Source organism: Formica exsecta, unplaced genomic scaffold, assembly GCF_003651465.1.
Source record: "Formica exsecta isolate Colony F162 unplaced genomic scaffold, ASM365146v1 scaffold512, whole genome shotgun sequence".
In the NCBI taxonomy this organism is placed as follows: domain Eukaryota; kingdom Metazoa; phylum Arthropoda; class Insecta; order Hymenoptera; family Formicidae; genus Formica; species Formica exsecta.
Window position 1 is genome coordinate 653,782 of NW_021852364.1, and position 5,522 is coordinate 659,303.

The window sequence follows — 5,522 nt, forward strand, 5'->3', positions numbered from 1 at the left end:
AAAAATAAAAAATTTTATAAAAATATAAAAAATAAACTGTAGAAAAAATAATTACGGATTGATTTTTATGAAATTATTTAAGATCAGAAATTGAATGGTATTATATGTACATCGAATTAAAATTAGAAAGTTTAAGATAATAACAAAATCTTGGTCAGTTAACTTTGAGTAGATCTTAATTTTAATATAAAATTTAAAAACGTACAATGGTCTAGGTAGGTTGCAAAAAAACATGATTCTGGAAAAGTCTGCATAAAGCGGACATTATTTACATTATTGACATACAGATAATGATATCTTTCGAAACTCTTTTTCGCTGCCGACTATTAAAAACCAGTTGTTAATAAACAAACAGGTTTTTCTCTAAGCTTTCCGATAATGTTGTTAAAGGTCATGTAAGCTCTAATATTAACAGAAATGTTGCGCAAGAATGGCTCGATAAGGAAAGCGATTGCCACAGGCCGGGAAACCGTCGAGAGTTCAAAGGGTCAAATCCTTCGCGGAGGCGGCCTCAGCCGAATTATTATCGATCCGCTTGCTCGCCGAATTCACGGAGGCCGCGCTTCCACGGACGGAGCGTGACAGAACGATCGTCTCGTCGCTGGTTCACGTGGCTTCTATTGATTTACTACGAGTCCGCCGGTTTCGCGAAAGACCACACACCGCCGGCCGTTCTGTCCGCCGTGAAAAGTTCCCCGACGGATCGATCCCCCGGTGTCAGTTGGAATCTGCTCGTAACCACTGTCTGAAGCACACTTTAGTCACGCTACTCCGACAATGTGCCACGTAAGGTTCGTTGACACCGCGACATGATGCTAACTCCTCTTGGCGATCCGAGAGAATATCGAAAAGCGAAAGAATTTTGCACAGTGTGTCATAGAATTTTTATTTTACATACTTATATCTTATATGTTTTCTCAAATAAGATATTATTCATGCTTAAATTTTTATATTTAATTCCCTAAAGTAGCGAAATCATATATGTATATTGAAAAATTGAGGACAAACAGGTTTTCCTTCTTTCTTGTCATATCGCTATAAATAATACGGCTGTTTATTAAACTTGACATTCTACTTTATACTTAAATATTTTAAGTATGCTATGAAAATTTTAACTTGACAGAAGATTAAAATATTTAATGATATTTTCTAAATACTTATTTTCAATGGCATGCTTGCAATAAGAAATTGATTGATATCGTGTGTGATATTGCTAAAAAAAAATAAATAAATAAAAACTAATAAATCCTTCGAAAGCTTTTTTTGAGTTACTAAAAAAAGAGGGATAAAAGAATCACAAATAATAGCTAGTATGGATGATTGTACAGAATTCGTAAGAGAGCACGTAACACAAAAATTTAATTAAATAACGTTGCCGCAAGTCAAGAAGGATCAAAAAATTTGATATAGTATCTGTCATTATTGTTTATCGTACACGTAAGGATCGTATGAGTAGCTCTTTTTCAATCCTCGAAAACATGTGTATATACGATATTTGTTTAATAGTTGAGGATAAGATAATATTTTTAGTGAGACTAATCAGAAGATTAGAATATAAATATTCCAAAGCCATGTAAGAGTTATATGTTATACAGTCTATCGACGATATACACGACAAGGTCTCGCGTCGGTCAACATGATAAGATGGAATGCTTTCGGAAAAAATAATAATATACAGATTCATGCAATCGTTGTGATCGATCGCATAGTTGTTTCGAAGCATGCTATGACCTTTTATGATTGTCTTTCATCTTAATATGAGCGATTATTATAGCGTCACTTGTTTTATCGACATTTCGGTTGAAATAAATCTTAAGGTGTATTTAAAAATGAATAATTTCTCGCGTATTGGGATTAAGGACAGATTGCCTTAAGAATCTTGTCATAGAACAATGTGATGCACTTTGACAAGCACAAACGCATCATCGATCAATTGCAATTATGCAGAAGCGTGTTTATCGTATCAATGCAACGCATCCGGCGTGAATCCATTTTATTTTTTACGTACGATTTAAAATCCATCTCCAACGAACTTTTGACTTGCGATGCAAGTATTCGCAGTAGTAAATATTCTTTAGGAGTATTAATTCGCGACACACGTAAGATACACCGCGTGTTTTTGGGGAGTCTCGATGACGTCACGAATATCTACACTGCCTTATCTCGCAACCCTTGTCTCTAGAAGAAAGAATTGACTTGGATGTATTCGACACAGCACAACGTTTTATGACATATCGTCGAATAGCATGCAACGCCACGCGCATTTTCAAAAAGGAGGTTGTGTATGGAAGGATCATGTAAGTTCACCTGCCAGAGATACGCAGGATCAAGGACAAGTCGTGCGGCGAGGGTGTGATAGGTGGACAGACGGAAGGAATGACAGAAAGGGAAAAAGAAAGAGAGGGAGGATACGGTAGAGAGGACAAGGGTGAAAGAGAGCAGGTCGCAGGCCGCAGGGCGTACGGGGCTACATCTGTACCTCCTTACTTGGGCAAAATCAATAACCTGTTTGGGGGTGTAGGAGAGAACCTAAGGAGAGGCTGCGAACGCAAGGCATCGCGCTCTAGATTCAGATGAGGACAAGTTGATACGTACGCTATCGATGGCTAGGTGCTAATGCGTCCCGTACACACACACACACAGAGGAGAATCACGGCACCTCCCCAGGACTCTGGTGCTCCGGACGTTGCGCGGGAGTTGCGCGAGGACACCCCTCCTCGCGTACGGCACCCCCGAGTTTCTCCCGCACCTGCGACACTCCCCGTGTGTACGTACAATCAACCAACCTTCCGCCACCCCTGCAAGCCAGCCCGGCGGAAGAGAAACAAGCCGCTCGTTCTAACCGGGCAGGGCGACCAGAGGCAGTATATCCGGATCCGACGAGTAACCGCGAAATTCGAGTCGTCACTTCAGCTTCTCGCTTCTCGCCGTTCACCGGAACCGGTACCTACCGCGATACCGGAAGTACCGACGATGTCGACGCGAGAACCCGACGACAGGTCCCCTCGTCTCTGCACTTCTACCCGGACACTTTTACCCCTTTCAGGTTTCTGTTTCTCGGGAGTATCCACCCACGCGATCCGAATAACGATCAACGCCGGGAGGGAAGACACATTAAAAAAAAGGCAACACGATTATTTGGAAAATAACGACATACGCGGTGATTCGCGGCAGCACTCTTTCGCTTAGCGGCTGTCTCGCTGCCTCGACAGCGCACACTCTCGCGGAATCTCGCGATGAAACGTCGCGGAACGTCACGCCGACGACGACCCCTTTCCGCTGGGGTGGCGCCCTCGGGAGAGACTCTCGGGTACGCGCTCGGTACGTCGCTTTCACCGTATACCGTATTACACCACTGCCACCACGCTTCTCTCCTTCTCTCTCTCGTCTGGCCTCGCCGTTTTCTCGCGCGCAACTCCCCGATGCTGCGAGACAGGCGCACACTCGGACGCGGAGAAAACGCGGCGCGCGCGCGCTTCGAGCTGTCGCGGCTGTGGGGCGCGGGCCACTACCTCGACGAGCCTCCCGGATCGTTGGATAAAACTTGGTAGGGCCGTTCCGGTCGACGTGCGAACTCCCCACCACCACCTCTTCGCCGTCGTGTCCCCACCATCAGCGCGGATGGTCGACCGACGGTCCCGTTCTCTCTCTCTATCTCTCTCTCTCTATCTCTCTCTCTCTGTCATCTTCCACCATATCCCCTTTCGTTCCCCCTTCATACGCGCGCTACTCGACTCGCCCTTCCTCACCCCTCGACGACTCCACCACCACCGCCGCCGCCGCTGCCGCCATGAGGAACGTCGTCATCCCCCTCGAGGGGTTGCAGGCTGCGCGCGCGCGTACGAGTCACGCTTAGGTCGTGTACGTTGCCTGCGTGCCGTTAAAGTTGCCCTCGCTCGCGTCACCCTAACATCCACGATCGAGAATGAAGATAACGCGGCAGGGTGGTCGCCGAGACTTGAGGGGGAGGAGGGGAGTGGCGCGCGACGGGGTTGCCTCTCGGATTCGATGACCTGCGGATTCTTGGCGAACGCGTGTCCCCACCATCAGCGCGGATGGTCGACCGACGGTCCCGTTCTCTCTCTCTATCTCTCTCTCTGTCATCTTCCACCATATCCCTTTTCGTTCCCCCTTCATACGCGCGCTACTCGACTCGCCCTTCCTCACCCCTCGACGACTCCACCACCACCACCGCCGCCGCTGCCGCCATGAGGAACGTCGTCATCCCCCTCGAGGGGTTGCAGGCTGCGCGCGCGCGTACGAGTCACGCTTAGGTCGTGTACGTTGCCTGCGTGCCGTTAAAGTTGCCCTCGCTCGCGTCACCCTAACATCCACGATCGAGAATGAAGATAACGCGGCAGGGTGGTCGCCGAGACTTGAGGGGGAGGAGGGGAGTGGCGCGCGACGGGGTTGCCTCTCGGATTCGATGACCTGCGGATTCTTGGCGAACGATACTCGCTAGATAGGGGAGAGACCCCGGGACAGATTTCTTGTAACGTATTATACACGTGTGGAGGGAGAGAAAGAGAGAGAGAGAGAGAGAGAGAGAGAGAGAGAGTAGGAATCTGGCGAGAAGGCGAATCCCCGATTCTTTATCGCGCGATTTTTCTCGTTAATCTCTCGCGCGTTGTCTCGCGTTTGCCAAGGAGAACGCGCGATGGATTGTGTATTTTCACGAATTTATGGGACTTGGTAGTAATTCAATCGTCGAGATGCTTATTCTTTACTGTTAATCTCCGTTCCATTACTCAGAGGATTGTGAATTTCAACAATTTACCTTTATAAAAAATAAGAGTTATCTTTTCGAACCTTCATACATGTCTTATCATCACGAAAGTACCAAACTATGAAAGGCTATGACGGATAATAAATTTTATGCTGTCGTCGTTATTGGAGAAAAAAGCCTTCATAATAAAACATATAGCAATCTCCTTGGTGATACGTGAGTTGGCACACGAAACTTCGCGAAGGGGGAAGACGCGAAAAAACGGTCGTGAGAGAAAGATCGATGAAGGAGAACCGTTTTATCGACAACGGTGACGTTTAACGACATTTCAAAGTTAATCGGTGTTGCGTAATCGTCTTTTCTTTTTCTGTCCTTTTTGCTTAACTACCGACGGACCGTTTCATTTGCATAGCTCGTCGGAAACTGTGACGCTGCGATAAGAGATGGAGGTGGTGGACCGACTGTAAGCTCGTTAATGAACCGGAAGATACACGAAGCGCGGATGAATAATTTCATCCGGTACAGCGTCGATTAAACTTTCGATCTCTCCTCGTCGCAAATTCGCAATCACACCGATACCGCAACCGATCGCGTATTCCGTGGCCCTATTTCGTACGACATACCTAAAATTCATCTTGGCGAACCTCGAACGCCCGGCATCCTAAATGTCGTAATCTCGTGCTGAACATCTACGAGACGGACACCAGGCCTACCTGGTATGCGTGGATTTCACGTCTATTTTCCTAGCCTTTGATTTCATAGAAAATTCTGTGCTATGACGTAAGAGCTGTGACCT

At 46.6% G+C, this 5,522-nt stretch overlaps 1 protein-coding gene across 1 annotated transcript in view; it reads right to left on the bottom strand.

Moving 5' to 3' along the window:
• LOC115241811 (neural-cadherin-like) overlaps nt 1–3,499 on the bottom strand; it is a 61,836-nt gene extending 58,337 nt beyond the window's left edge. The window contains exon 1 of the mRNA XM_029817743.1: nt 2,596–3,499. The gene's annotated coding sequence lies outside the window, so the exon portion shown is untranslated. The remainder of the gene's footprint in view (nt 1–2,595) is intronic.
• Nucleotides 3,500–5,522: the final 2,023 nt, after the last annotated feature.